Below are 16,563 nucleotides of genomic sequence, written 5' to 3'. Positions count from 1 at the left end.
TGCCAAGCGAGGGTATCCACGGCTCACTCAGTGAAGATGGGGTGGGTTCAATGTAAGGAACCGACAAAAGAGAAGTAGGGCGCCAGGTAGATTTATTTCCCCAGTAAATACCCTTAGGAACAGCAACAACCCCAAATCAACCAAACGAGTTGTACTGAAGAACGGTTTATTCAGGCAGCAAAGAAAATACACGGGCCTACTTGTATGGCTATAGTTGTATTGAACGCCAAGGAGGGTGTGTGGTGTCTAATAATAATTGTAATACTTCAAAAGGGATGGCCTTTATAAAATTAACCGAAATCGCGTCGCTTGAGCTCAGGCGCAGCGCGAAGTTCTTCAGAATTCCCAAATGTACGAGTAACACTAATTAACGTTCAATTTAACTGCACAGAATTATCAACGTCACCAGAGTGACGTGCTCTAACTAAATTAATCTATATCTCACTCCACAAGCAATAGAATGTGATAATAATAGCAATACGTTAAGGTTTTACAATATAAACCGTTGTCGTTAAGGAAAGCAACAATATAATACGATATGCAACTTCTATAATACACTTGCGTGTCCTGAGAGTGCTCTCTCCGCTCCTGAATGGGGAAGATGGTCTCATTGTTATGAAATTCTACAAGGTTTCTGTTGTAACAGCTCCACTTGGACTGGATTTCACGAGTAGTTCTAGAAGGCTCGACTTGGACTGTGACTATACTAGGATTTATAGGACTTCTTCCCTACACGATGATTTCAGGGACTCCCTCTTTATACTACGATATGTCTCCCTACACTAGTATATGTCTCCCTACACTAGGATATGCCTCCCTACACTAGGAGATGTCTCCCTACACTAGGAGATGTCTCCCTACACTAGGACCCTGTCGATACGAAAGAACGTAAGAACTTAATCCTCACCATATAAGGAAGAATGAGTGACAAACATTGTATCACAAAAGATGGTTTTATACATACCCAGTTCTTCGGGGGGAACTATTCAAATCTAACGTGAATCCACCAAATCTTTCCAAGCTCGAATATGCAATTAGACAACCAGAACCTCGGTTCTATCACAATCAACGTAGGATGCTCTCAACTAATGCTTCCAATCAACGAATTTCACGGCAATAGCTGGTAATGGAGAGAAAATAACACACAATAAGGAATTTGCAGAACAACGTACGACGAACATACCTTTATGAAGAAAAACTTCACGTGCCACAGCGAAGAAAACTCTCGATCAATCCTCCTTAAGGAGATACGCCAATATAGAATCCAAATAAACCAGTTCGGCAGGAGATCACACAGATATCCGAAGATTAATCCCACAAATGGTCGATTTTAATTATCGAAAACTCCAGAAATTCCTGATGGATACCTCCAAACTTACAAAATGGCTAATCACATAGAAAACTCATCTGACGCTGTCTAACCTTCAAAATTCTGTGAGCACGGAAAACTAAACTAAAACGTCAAGATCTAACCCCACTTGACCGGTAGCGGTAAAATAACAGTAGGCCGATCGTCCCACATCGACATAACCTGCAAATTCAATTCGTACCGTATTTATTGATGGTATTTGAAACCGTTACACAATGCATGATCAGCAAAGGCCGCTTGTCGATTCCCGTTACCAAAGTCCACTAATCCTTCAATAGTATCCCTCCCACGGGATATGAGTGAACCCGGGGCTCACTCATAACATTTTTTTAGATCAATAAGGAATTATTAGTAATGATAAATGATGTTTCTTGTCTCAAAATCTCCCTACCCTTATTTGGTTCTTCAACAAAAGCCTGATCCAACCTAGATTCTATATTTAAATGGGAAAAAGATATTATATAATTTCTTTATTTCGCACAACGACATAAAGGTCTATTCTGCCGCCTTGAGAAAGTTGTACTACAGCTCAACTTTCAAATCCAGAGTTCTGATGAACTCCAGTATCTGGGATGGCTTCACCGAGGCAATAGCTCGTAACTACAATGCATTCTGCATCTGATTCGGGATTTCTTCTTTATACCAACATAAGTGCAGCATACATAAGTGCAGTCTTATAAAAATAAAAAAAATTATAAGACTCTTTCGGGCTGCAACATCGCCAGGCTTGTTAATTGCCGTTTTCATCGCTATGTGTTTTGCCTCCAAAAGAGGTGCCATATGAGTTCCGCTTTCGGCGAACCAGTCTGGGGATTTTCGAGAGCGTTCTGTGCCCAGTATTTCTTTCGCTGTAAGAGATGACTTGAAGCGGAGCCAATGACTCTCAATGTCGTCATTATAATCCGGTGGTTTTAGGCTATCTTTGACGGCAGATGTGAATCTTTCTTTTGTAGAAGGGTTTTGGAGTTTGGAGATTTGAAGGCGCTCTCTCGGATACTTTGGCTTGCGTTGGTATTTTGGGATCATTGAGATTTTCATTCTAGAGATTACCAGCCTATGATCAGTCCAGCACTCCAGATCTGCTCTGTTTTTAGTGACCTACCTCCTTTCAGATCTTTTCTTCTCAAGATCACATAGTCGGGAGTATGCCAATGCCCTGAGCGGGGGTAGCGCCAGGTCCCCCCTTGAATTGGGTCTCGTAATAAAATAGGTGTTCGTCATACACAGATTGTGTTCTGCACAAAGAGCCAGCAGACGTTCTCCGTACGAATTGATGCTATCTGTGCCGTGTTTCCCTATTATTCCCGGCCACAGTTCTGAGTTTTGACATTTGCCCACTCTGGCGTCTCCAAGGAGAATAATTCGTTCCCGTTTTGGGATTTTACTTAATGTAGCAACGAGTGTTTCGTAGAAAGTGTCCTTTAAGTTGTCAGAGGAGTTCAAAGTGGGTGCGTATACTGCAATGATGTTCACAAACGTGTTAGTCGCTTCAGGAAATGCCAACTGGATTCTCGCTTAGTTTGGCGGCTGGGTCGTTTCTAAAGGCAAAGCCTACTCCATGTCGTCTGATTTCGCCTTCCGGCAGGCCTTTCCAGAAAAAAGTATACACTTGTTCTACAAGGCTACCTTCGTCCGAAAAGCGTGTCTTGCTTAAGGCATCTAGTGCAATGTTGTACGATGATTCACTCGCTCAGGCACCCTCCCCCGGAGATCCGAATGGGAGGGTATTTTACCTCCGGATACAAATTTTGTCCTGTTCGACTGATCCATCTTTTTGTAGGAGCTGCGTTAAAAGGTGATTAAAAGCTGCACTGGTAACGCTGTCAGTGCAACTTTGGTGGCAGTTTCGGCTAGATTATCTTGTGGCACAGGTATCCTGAGACGACAAGGTCTAAGACGTAACTAAAGCAACGCAGAGAGCCATTTCCTGCTCAAGCCAATGTTTAGGCTATGTAATTGTGGGAAACAGAGTTATACCGCTCATGTTCGGTTGCCAGAGCCTCGTTCGTAAGAACAGGGTGCACCGCGAGTAGGTGAGGTTGGCATTTGAGAGGAGAGGCTATAATACGCATCCTTCCCCCTTACACCCCAAAAAATAAATCTAAACAATTGACTGATTCCTTTTCTCCACACATTTCTTCTTTTCGAAATCGCTCTTGGCTTGTAATTTTATCGGGTCAATCAAGTCTTTATTTGAATTTGATAAAAGGAATCTTGAAAACTCCGTGTCATTTCCATTGGCTATTTTATTTATTTGTCCACACCACCAGAATAAGTAAAACCTAACAATTGTTGAACACAATATTTCATCTAGCGCATGGCATGAACATTCAAAAATTTGAAAATTAAAAATTGATTTCAGCACTTCCTGTAAAAACTTGAAGATAATTCTGCTCTCACATTATGCGAGGAATTAAATAGAACAAGTTATTGAAAGAATGCCTGAAAAAAATTTACATACATAATACTTGTTGTATATCTGCTCAACAGATATTTTGGTTCGATGATTTCAACCCACTTTTTAAAAGGAGCTGGCTTAGTTTTAGGAAACCGATGTCTCTTGCTAACAACATCCTTATATCCAAATACACAAGTTTTCAATACCATTTTTTTGGAGGACTAACTGTCCTAACAAGTGTGTTCTTATTATAATCACTCGATTTCTCTGACGAAACTCTTCCTTCGAAGGTGAGATTTTCAGTTGATTTTTTGATAATTTTCCTTCAATATCATCTCACATGAAAATAGACCGAATACATAATTAATCGCATAGCTATATATGGAGTTCTATGGATTCCATTTTCATTGAAAACTAGTTATAAAGAAATTTGTATAAATATATTGTTATGATTATAACAATATATTCTTTTGAATGTCAGCAATACAATTTTAGTTATCAAACAATATAGCATAAGTATGAGTTTTAGCAAAGGATAGTGTGAAGGGGTAAAATACAATTTGGAGTATGATACAAGAGCTTAGCTTTCAATACTGAAGGGCTTCTTTTCCATCGATATAAAATTTTCTTTATCCTCTTCGCATTTCGAAATAATATCTAAAACAAAGAAACAGAGCAGAAAACGAGAAAAAAAGGAGAATAATAAAGCATTCATCAAAACTTATTCGAAGAATTGATGATGACTGAAGAAAAAAATAAATAATCATAAGTACATAACTTGTCCTTCAATTGCACTGGGAGGAATATCATCTCTACGTCAAAAATCTTCTGCTGATCTTAGTGGAGGATCACCCTCGTTGTTAGAAATGCCTTCAGTACTCAAATTAATAATAGTTAAATCTTGCTTTTGACTGGGAGGGTCTTTCGAGTCTTCCAAGTGATGATTCTTCTGTTCTTCAGTTGTTCGAGGAACGCTTTAGGACCCTTATGTTGGGGAATCATCTCGCATAGGTATAACAGTTGTTATTCAGTATGAAATTGAAAAAACGAGAAAGAAATTCAAAAAACTTCTGACACTTCATTGACAATTTACAATGTATAGGACAAGTCAAATGAAAAATAGATAAATTAATTTTTTCTACAAGCATGCGCGTTCAACCTTTTTCCCGCACGCATTTCAAGTTGCAAAGAGTCACTTTTCCAAAACGTGCGGGAAAAACGCCTGCTATTTCTTTCCCGCACGCAAATGCGTGCGGGAATGGATTAGCAGGGGTTTTTCCCGCACGCAAATCTTATAGAATAAATTAAATTCTATCATGTCTCTATGCACCGAACGTCAACGATGAATAACCCATGGTAACGACATGCAGAATTACGTCTGTCATTTTATATGAATTAATCAAATGAGATATGATCTGCATCGTGCAATTGATATATTTATATATTTGGCGCTTGTAGAAAAAATATTGTTCCTAACTCTTGCGGAAAGTGTCTTGCCCGCACTCAACTGCTTACCCGAACTCTGCTTCGCATCGTTCGGGCAACGGCAGTTTCGTGCGGGCAAGTATCACTTTCCGCACTTGATAGGAAAATAACTATTCTGAAACTTATTCTACGACGACATTCATCGAAAATCCTCTAGTACCTTCTCGCATTCGTTCACCGCAAAATAAAATTCTCAAATACCGTCACTGTTTTGGTTCTTCAAAAGAATGAAAGTCTTTGTCATCGTCTTCATTCACAGTCTTTCTGATTGTGGAAACCTTCAGCTAAAATATAAGTCGTTCAGATTCAGATGTAACATTATATGAATTCACTTATCAATAACAATAACAATAACCCTACTCCGTTCTTCTTACAAAAACTTGAGAAAATTATTTCATGGCCAACCGAGTGCTATATAAATCTACTCGTAGTAATGAAATCCAATTCAATGTTTATTATAATTAATAGGTATAAACTGTTTCGGTCTTCCTTGACCTCATCAGCGTCAGACGGTCATTAATAAATGACACTCCCGGACAGTTTATACAAACTGCAGAACAAAGTTTGAATTTGAAATCTTCAGCAAATTGTCTCCCTTAATGCTGGCTTAAAGCCGTGTGAAGCATATCGTAGAGGAAATAAGAAGAAGGAAAGTCATTGCAGTCTGGAATTGGTAGAGGAAGAAAACCTGTTCCATATGATTTTACCTGCAAAGAAACATTGTATGATTTTATGAAATCAAAAACAATGAATATATCAGTGTATATCGACACTTTCGAATTGGGCACAGAGCAGCTGAATTTCAATCAGTCAAAGACAACTGTACGAATTTTTAACAGTTTATAAAGCAAGTAAAATACGATTTTCACAATTATTTATTTTCCTGACTTTTTTGAAAATCAATAAAAAAAAATACAACTTTTTTTTTCCCAGACTACTTTTTAAAATACATAAAAATATCATTAATATCAAATAATGAAATGAACCATAAAAATGCGTCATCGAAATGGCTTCAACAACACTTATATCTTAAAGAAAGAAGAATTGAGTTACTACAGAATTTGGAATGCGCGCACCAAGAAATTAGTTGACTAGGATAGTAGCAGGTGTTTTCGCTACTGAATAACTCAACTAAACTATCAGCCTAGTCTGAACAAGGCTTAAGTTCGATGAAAAAGTTCATCATTCAGAATCCACAACCATAGCTGTAATTATTTCCTCATCAGAGCAGGACTATTGAAAATTATCTTCAGAATCAGGATTTGTATTTATAATGAAAGGTGGTATGTCAGCCATATTGTGAAATCCCATATATTTTGTCCAATCTGCTTCTATTTCTTTTTCTACATGTTCAACGTAAGTTTTCCATTTCACAGCTGTACATTCTTGAAGTGCTTCCTGCCAAAGACCTTTCACTCGTGCTCTATCTCCTAATTTTCCTTGAATTCTTCGATTGTATTACATCTTACAAAAACCCCAAGCTTATTCTTATATAGTATAGTAGTAGTATGGGGTTATACTGACAATTATATGGTGGCAATCTGAGGACTTCATGTCCAGGATTTTGGAGAACTTGATCCATATGGTATTTTTTGAAATTTGGGTTGTCAGAAAGTGATTTAATTAAACCCAAAAGCTTAGTTTTAGTGAGAGAATCTTGAAACGGAATATTGTTCTCTTAACCATTGCTGAATCACCTCTTTACGAGAAGCAGTAGTTGGTAATTTATCAACTTTGATTGGATGGTATGGTGTATTATCCATGATAATACATTTTCTATCAAATGCTTGTAGAGAAGGTATACAATTTTCAATGAACCATTTATGAAATAGTTCTCCATTCATAGTTTTATGGTAATCTTTATCATTATCATCACTGTCCAGAATTAAATCACATCCAGGTAAAAAGCCATCGACTGTTCCAGCATTCAAAATAGTGTATCTTCTACCTTCACCCTTGAATATACTTGGAATACCTTTTCTAGGGTCCATTGTCAAACTTGACTGCCATTTTCGAAAATCAAGTTTCATCTAAATATACGAATTTCACATTTTCTTCCAAGTATTCACGATATTTACTACATAATCTTACTCTATTTAATATATTTTTCTGTTTTTCAATGAGAATTTTCCTTCGATCTATTCTCCTATACTTGTACCCACCCAACTTTTTTTATCATATTATAAAGTTTTGTCTTCGACTGATTGAAATCCAGGTGCTCTTTGGCCAATTCAAAAATTATATCCAAACTGATATATTCATTGTTTTTGATTTTAGCAAAAATAAAATCATTCAATGTTTCTTTGAAGGTGAAATCATATTGAACAGGTTTTCTTCCACTACTGATTCCAGACTGTAATGACTTTCCTCTTTCTTTTTTCACTAAAATTCTTCGAACTGTGCTGGGAGAAATCTAAAATTTTAAAACCATTTATTAATCAGAATACAACTTGTGTAGGTAAAAGAGTTCACCTGAAAAACTAACGCAACGCGATTAATGCTGGCGGAAATATCTGCTGAATCTTTCAAAAACTCGCAGTAACACCGATAGCCTAGTTGCACACACACCGATTTTGGACGGCCGATTTTATATGGGTCGTCCAAATTCCAATAGTGAACCAGTGTGGGAACGGGACCTGGCACACAGGCCGACCGCCGATCGGTGCCGGTAAAATGCCGGTGGGCAACCGTCCAATACCGGCAATACCGGGATGTAGTGTAGTGTACGTGACTAAATACACGTGTGCACACGCACCGTTAGCTCTAACATCTAACAGTGCGTGTGCCTTCCTCTTTTCTCGTGAAGGAATAGAGTTTCTCATTTTAGTATTCTGACGTTGGATTTTATTTTTCAACTTCTCATGGAGTTCTTCAAAGGATGCAATAGACATTCTGAAGAAGTTGAAAAACTTACTGCCATCACGCCTGAGTTCTTCAAAAAGAGTGAAGAATGTTCCTGTGTGTTCTCTGGCTTGATTGATAGGATGAATCCAGTAATTGCAAATAATCCTACGGCGCTTAATACGGCGATACAATAACCACATAGCCGCAACTCGTTTGGGATTCATTATTATTCATCAACCTTCTGTGACGACAACGAAGCAACTGATCGTATGGCCGGTAAAAATCCGGTGAGTGTGCAAGCAACTACTACCGATAAAATGTCGGCCGATTTAATACCGCCGTCCAAAATCGGTGTGTGTGCAACTAGGCTTACGGCCGTTTTCAATAAACCTATCTATCCATCGTTTCACTTACTGACGATTAGTAACCATTGGTAACAATTCTTAAATATATCTGCAGATAGATCATAGAAACGAAATCACATGCATTCTCTATCTTCAGTAGCTGAAACAATGGATAGATAGGATTATTGAAAACGGCCGTTATTGTTAGTTGAGACTGTTGAGAGGTATCCTGAACAATTCCAGCCATTTTTAATAGCACAAATTTGAATAAGAACTCAAATTCACCAATACGCGATAAGTGTTCAAAATTTATATAACTATTATCCCAACTTTGATTAAACGATTTGAAACTTGTGTTGTTTGTTAACAATAACAACAAAGTGCAAATATGTCAGTCCAATACCAACCTGAATTCCTCAACTCGAAATCTTACTGAACGAGCCATTACCAACTTAAATTCGATTTTCCATAGCCACTCGAGATGTCAATCATTTTTGAATGGACTATATAACACATCAACTCTTTTAGAACTATAAAAATTATTTTCCTTCATGGAAATCAAAATGCCGAACATTTGAAGTGGTACTCATTGGTTGAGCCATGCTCTCTAATGCTGAAGCAATTCTTTTTTCAATTGCTGGATTCTCCGTAAGGATTCAAGTTTTTTTTCATAATAAACTGTTTTTATTTCAACTTTTTCTTCTGCAATTCTGCTTAATTTATCAGACGCATTTTGAGACTTTTCCAAGCGCTGTGTTGCCATACTCTTTCTTTCAATCCGTTTCTCTGTCTAATTTCTTCATTTTCATTTCTTGAAGGAATATGGCTGCCTTCAGGGTGTTCTGTAATCTCAATTTTATTTTGTGAACTTTCAGTAGTTATCACTTCATCATAATTGTGTTCTTGTTCTAACTGGAAACACATTATGATTCAGAAAATTGAAATATGACAGCTTCATACATTGTCTGAAATCGAAGTCACAAAAACCACTTCAGATTCTGCAATAGTGTCATCACCTTCTACTGCAGTTCTATCTAATATGTGAAGGAGGCTTCCATCTTCTTCCGTAAGTTTAATGTCGCTTGGTGGCCCTTCTCCAGTAGACTTCATATGTTTTTTCATATCGTGAAGATCTTCCTCTTCACACTTTTTTTGAGATCCTGCCAAGTCTAGATGAAATCAAGATAGGGATGAGCACAGACTTATGAGATATTTTTACACTTATATAATTCTATTTTTTCAATATCAAACAATATAGCAGCTGTATGAGTTTCAGCAGAGAGCAATGTACCATACTATTAGAGCTTAGGGAAAAACCTCTGTAAAAACCCTGTCTCCCCGTGAGAAGTGTAGTGATGTCAAATTTGATCACAAAATAAGCTTTGAATACTGATGGGTGATGGGTTTCTTTTCCATTGACAAAATTTCTTTATACTCATGTCTTCATCTCGAAATAATATCTGAAGAAAAGAAGCAAAACACTAAAAAGTAAAAGTGAATAATACATACACATAGAGTATGATACAAGAGCTCAGGGAAGAAAACTTAAAAAACCCTATATCCATGTGAGAGGTGTGGTGATGTTAACCCTTTAGTAACAAAACGACATCTTTCCTTTGAAAATTCTTCTGTTCGTGTCTCCATCTCGAAATTATATCTGGAAACAAAAAAAAGGGAAAACGGGAAAAAGAAGACTAATACACTTTTATCATACTAGATAATCTGAAAACTTTTTGCTGACTTAAAAAGAAATAGCTAATTATTAGTACTTGCCCTTCGCCAATGAATCCAATCCATTTTTGCTCTCGGAATTGCGTTCAACCTCTCAATATTCTTCCATTGTTTTCGGGAATCTTTGTACGTGAAAAAGAGGATGAAATTTTCCTTTTCGCAAATCCTCAGAGGCCTCCATTATATCAATGAGAAGTTTCCTTCTACTCCTTACTGATATTTCCTCCTCTTTGAATTCTTCCGTTTCCGTTATTATCCATTATTTATTCGCTGACTTAAAATTATGCACGAGACGAAATGACACAAATTCAAAGATTATCTTTGACATTTGACACAAAATAACATAACCACAATTTATTGAATTATCGTTTTTCTATTTATAAAAGAATCTTAAAGAATCAGTAATTTAAAAAATACGATAGTTAACTATAATTATTATTTTTACAAGAGAAATATGATGAAAAATAGAAACTTCTGTCAACGGTAGTGTTCGAATTGTAAACCATCGTTAGATAAGCATGCCGAACATCGTGAGCTAACACTACTTATGGCGTTGGCGATGTGAATACTGGTGACTTCTCTCAAGGCGATTTCCGTCCTGTTTCTTAATTGTTCATAATTTTGTACTCTTGGAAGTGGAAAAAAATCTAGCGGTGTGAGATCTGGAGAACGCGCGGGCCATCTCACAGGGCCATTGGTACTTATTCAACGTGGTGACCAAAATTTGTCACCAAAAATTGTCACCAATTTGTTGAGACTCTGGCGTTATGTGCAGGGGCTCCATCTTGTTGAAAATATATTTCCCTCAAAATTACCAATGAAATATTCGAGTGGTTCAATTTTTCGCTAAATGATGTTGAGATATGCATCTGCATTAAGGGTTTGACTGTAAATGTGATATGCCAGAATTTTGTTCTTATATAAAGCAACCCATAGATTGAACCCGAATCGTCCTTGTCGAAGGCCATCTTCTATCAAGTGTTGATTTTGGTCAGACCAATAGTGTATATTGTGCCTGTTGATGATTCCACAATTTTCAACTCGAGCTTCATCAATACAAACAATTTTTTCATGAAAAAGAGGATCTTCTACTTTATTCAAATACTCAAATGATGAATTTTTCGATATCTATAAAGATGAAATTTATTGCGTTTTAATATATTCAATGAATGAATAATTTATTCATTTCTCCGTTTGATGCCTACTTCCTCTTCCAGTTTTCTAGACGAAATATTTGGATTGAATGCAGAGCTCCAATTATATTAAGAGTATAAACTTTGCGCAACAGAAAGATTTCAAAATTGCCTAATACAGCAATGAGAATCATACCATATGTTAAGTCATTGTATTGGAATAATTAAGTATAAACTGTAGGTTGAATTTTCAAGATGTTTATTTCATTCATAAAACCGAATAAGAACTTTGATAATACATTTCAAATATTCTCCTCACACTATGATGTATACTTACTCTAGGCACGAAGGACTAATAGGGAATATAACATTTTGTTTCTTGATGGATAAGTTTCATTCACACCGATTTGAAGTGTCTTTTTTTATAAATTTGCATGGGTTTTTTCCCGACTCCAATATATAATATAGATTACGAGAGACTAAGTACAAGCAAATATTATTTTATATAAACAAGAGATCCTCCTCAAACTCTGCTTTCAGAAAGTGGATGAAAAATGGACAGGTGCAATAATGAATAGCCATGAAATTATTTGGAAAAACAGTGAACTGCTGATATAGAACTGTTGGTTGAATTTACAAAATATTTATTTCATTTATAAAACCAAAAAAAACATACATTCTAAATATTATCTATATTCTGTATTATCAGATATCGCGCAAAGTCAAATGAAAGAAACAAAATGTTATTTTCCCTATTATTCCACCATATCTAGAGTAAGTTCCTATACATGATTATGTGAGGAGAATATAGAGAATTAAATTAAAGGGAATATAGACTTCTTTAGATAATGTGATATTAGATATCGGGAAAAGAGGTCAAATTAGTGGGTCTTCTAAATATTCTTTATTGTTTCAATGTTCGATTTCAAAGATACTGAAATAGTGATAAGATTTGTGAAATAAAAGAAACTATTTCAGTGAAAAACACACTCTGGAATATAACACTAAATGTCAATGTTAAATTATTTGATCTCAAATTCGTAACCAACTTTTTGTGCTTCTTACTATTTTTGCTTTGTAGTAACAAAACAGTTATAACGAGTGATAGATAAGTAATAGTTCATGGTTTCGCTCTGATCTTGCAAATTTTGGAAAAGATGAATGATTGGAGCATAATTTATTTTTATATCTTCTGGTCTTGAAAAGCAGGATAGGTTTTGACCTTGAGCATATCTGGTTGATATGTTTTCAGTAGGAAGTTGGGTTACTAGGAATATATCGAGTGTAGTGTTTCCCATCTTCATTCGAGTATTTAAACGTTTTCAATTCATCTACGAAGATTTTCTTGTCTTGGAGAGCATAGGGCGTATGGTCCGTATATACACATTTGGTAACCGAAAGTTACCAAAACGGTTACTCTGGTGACAGATATTGAACCGAATTGTCAGGAATTCGCCATATATGGACCCCGACCACTTACTAACCAGAAGAAAGTGTATATACGGACCACAGCCAGGATAACAGAGCGTTATTATTCATTATTCCAGTGTCGAGTGAGAACTCGACCAGAGCAGACGTATTTTATAGTGCTGTAAAAGTGGAAGTGGAAGGGAAAGTCGAAGTGAAAGTGTACACTACCGAAGCTACAGAATTTTTGATTCCGTCTATGAAACTTCCGAAGTTCTTTGTAAGTTCTATACGTGTATGTGTTATAGAGCGGAAATCAGCTCAAATTCAGTCTATTCAGTGTCTTGAGTCCAGATCATTTCCAAGATCGTTGGTTCCACGGATATCACTGGTGAGTCGATTTATTTTTCTGATAGTATAGAAAATATATAACTTAGCCAGTCATTCTAGTAGGGTTACTGAATTGTTTAGGAATCTGGTAAATCTTGGATGTATTGGAAATCCTGGTAAGTAGGTTGTTGGGTTTGTTGGGTTATTAGGTTTATGTTACATAGTCATAGTAGGGTTCTCCTTGGGATTTTGGGTGCAAACAGTTGCAGAAATTGCTGCACACTACTACCGCATTGGGGACATCGAGAAATGTCCCCTACTTGTCTAGCTGTAACAAGACAAATAAAACATTATGTAATAAACATCTAATGGACAGCAATTTTTTGTAATGCTTTGACAGTTTTTCAACAATGTTTCACTTTGCAGAAATACAGGATGACCACTCTGTAACTTCAGCGAATGTCCCATGCCATATTAATATCAAGAAATATTTCAAATCAGAAAATAGAAACAACCCTAATAAAGAATCAAATTCTTATTAAACCTATTGAAGTCTGTCTTTATTTAACACTACTTCAGAAGAAACCATTGAAATTGAGTTTTCCTCACATGATAAAAGTTTTGTAAAATATTATTGTATGAGCATTTCAATTTTGTTTGAAGCAAATAACATTGATGATTTAAATTTTTTTACCAGAATAATATACCACTCAATTGTAAAAAATTTTTATTGTATCAAAATTATATACGTATACGTCATCTGCAAGCGGATGAGCTTCAGGTTTCCGTGGAAAAGACTGCTCTGTGACTCTCTGGAGCTCTTGAGTCAAATAATCGTCTTGGGCCTGAGAGTGATCTGCGGCTTCTTCAATCGGAAGCTCATCAACGTCTTCTGTGGAGAGTTCTGATGTAAATATGTAATATGTAAATAATTTATTACAACGTGCTATTTCATTAGAATGAAATATATATAGGTATCATAAGAAGTTGTTATTTTCAACCCCTAATAATAATGTTATAATATGAGATCCGAAAAAATTGTGTAACATCTGTTAAGTGTTTCATATTATGTATAGTCTTATGACCCAGTATTTCTTAGAGCCCGTAAAAAATTAAAAACTCTCAACTCGTCATCTCCTTCCAAAGGCCATATCATGGAATAAGAGAGATCGATTTCGAAAAAAAATTATTGGGACTACCCCTGCTTATTTTCATCGAGGAATCATCTCCTTGAGTCCTACGCATTTGTTCAGACACCCTGCAAATATATATAAATATATATGTATAATTACCCTGGCTGCGTTTTCGACATCCAGGTCTTCAATATGAGCCGCCTCCTCTAAGCCCTGGACATCGTTCGGGACCATTCTCGTGTCTGAAATTTTCTCAACTGAAATGGAAAAATTCCATTAAAATCTGACTTCTTAAGATTAAATGTTTTTCGATGTCTCACTTACTTGGCACATTCGGGTCAAATAATCTGTGAATGCCAATGACCGTATGGCTGGTTACACTCAAAAAATGACGCAGATTGCCGTCTTCCCCAGATCGATACTGAGCATTATCTGAAAAATAATTAAAATTCATCATAATTGAATCATAATAGATCGGCAATTGTGCTTGGCATTAATCAAAATTAATGGCTTTTATCCAGCCAATAAGTGGCTACATATATGTCATACTTGATGCTACTTACTGATCCGTTGATTGAGCTCAATATAACGGCGTCTCCCCCGTCTTCTCAACTGCAGCCTGCTCAGTACTCTGATTAGATCAGAGCACTTGTAGTGTTCGAATTTCTGAAGGAATTGGATAAACACCCAAAAATTCGGGTGTGCGTGGCCTATAATTTTTAATAATTGTCCATGCAGAGACTCGAGGGCGCTATTGGTTCGGTTATCGAAACCAAACACCGAAATATTGGTGTTACGCCACTGTCTCTGCATGTACCTTGTGAATCCATCATTACCAATTCTTTCGCAAACGAAGTTTATCGCTTCATAAATTCGTTCAATTAAAAAAATCCATATGCTTTCATAAACACTTGATTTTGAATACCATATCGTACTCACCTTTGAGAAATACTTTTTTTGCGAAGTGGAAGCAGCAACCTCTCAAGGAAATTCCAGCAAACATTTCTTGAACTGCATGTCTCAGGGCCAACTCATAGTCACAAAAGACATAGGTGATATGGGCACAATTTTGAAGGTCGCGTCCATGTGCAAGTGCCCCCCTGAGACACAAAAAAGAGACATCCATCCCTGATGCCATCAGAGAATGGTCTCTGTTGTGGCCCCAGTTCCCATGAATATTTCCGATAACTGGAACAATTGAACATGAAAAATGTAATTCTTTTTTCTTTAAGACAGATGAAGTGAATAAAATATGTTTGAAAAATATTCAACTTACGATGGCATTTGCCAAATAGCCAGCAGCATCCTCCAATGTAGCTGGTATGGGAGGTTGGACTTTCCTCCTTTCCTGCTGCATCATCGGTTTAACAGTATCAAATCCATTTGTTAGCCTCAGTCATGCTTCATTGCGGCGAATCTCTTCCTCCATGAATATTTGATGGAGAGTTGATGTTTCGGTCCTGCTTCTGAATGCTAAGATATTTTTTAGCCGAATATCTTGAAGCAGGATCAAATCGACCAAATGGTTATGCTCCGCTCTAAAATCACATTCTAGATCAAGTATTGAGTTTATTTGCAATAAATTGAAACCTTCGAAGGTAGTTATTAGATACTTAGTAATAGTTATATTCATTAAGTAAATAGCCAAACAATGAGTAAATAATCTTAAACTCGATTCTGGAGTTTTAGGAAACTTGCCCATTAGGTATTATCCCAGTAAACTCACCTCAAAATCCATTGCCGACCCTCCTGCATTATAATTCTGGCAGAGCATAATGGATCTTGACATTTTAAATATGTCCTGCCTCCTGATGCCTGTTTATCTTTTACAAAGATGAAGTTTTCTGGTGAAATGAAGTACCTTTAATTACTTTTTGTGCCTTGTAAATTCTTACGAACATTGTAGAAATATATTTCCAGCTTGGGGGCTCTACGTTCCATTTCAATTTAGGCTTTATAGTTGATTCGATGAGAATTTTCCAAATACTTATGTGGATAGCCCTGTCGGAAATGGAGATGGTTACAACTAGATCCATAATATTTAGGTTTTTGGACTCGACTAGGTTATAGCTCTACCTCATCAGGTTTATCTAATTTCACTTACCAATTATGTTATGTACCCACATTTTTTTTCAGAAAAGTATTATCATCAAATAATATGAAATTACCCTTTTATATTTACTCACCTTCTTTTTTATCAAGGAATAAATCAATTAAAAAAACAACACAAACACTCAATAACAACAATAAAAACAATAACAAATAACAACTCTTTACAAAACGCAGGGAAATCTCCAAAATCTATGAAACAACCAAAGTAGCAGCCAGGACGTTTCAAATGAACTGAAGACTGAAGCGGCAAACCGCTGTTGAGGTGATAGATCTGTCC

The 16,563-nt window shown here is 36.4% G+C and overlaps 1 long non-coding RNA gene across 1 annotated transcript; it reads right to left on the bottom strand.

The window, feature by feature from the left end:
* Window positions 1-15,212: 15,212 nt before the first annotated feature.
* LOC123308496 lies at window positions 15,213-16,269 on the bottom strand. Its single transcript, XR_006537137.1, has 3 exons — window positions 15,901-16,269; window positions 15,451-15,712; window positions 15,213-15,362 (listed from the first exon to the last, which is right to left on the bottom strand). It is a non-coding gene; the product is annotated as an uncharacterized LOC123308496 (long non-coding RNA).
* Window positions 16,270-16,563: the final 294 nt, after the last annotated feature.

The sequence above is a fragment of the Coccinella septempunctata genome, chromosome 2 (assembly GCF_907165205.1).
Source record: "Coccinella septempunctata chromosome 2, icCocSept1.1, whole genome shotgun sequence".
NCBI lineage: Eukaryota > Metazoa > Arthropoda > Insecta > Coleoptera > Coccinellidae > Coccinella > Coccinella septempunctata.
This window is presented reverse-complemented; position numbering and strand designations above follow the sequence as displayed.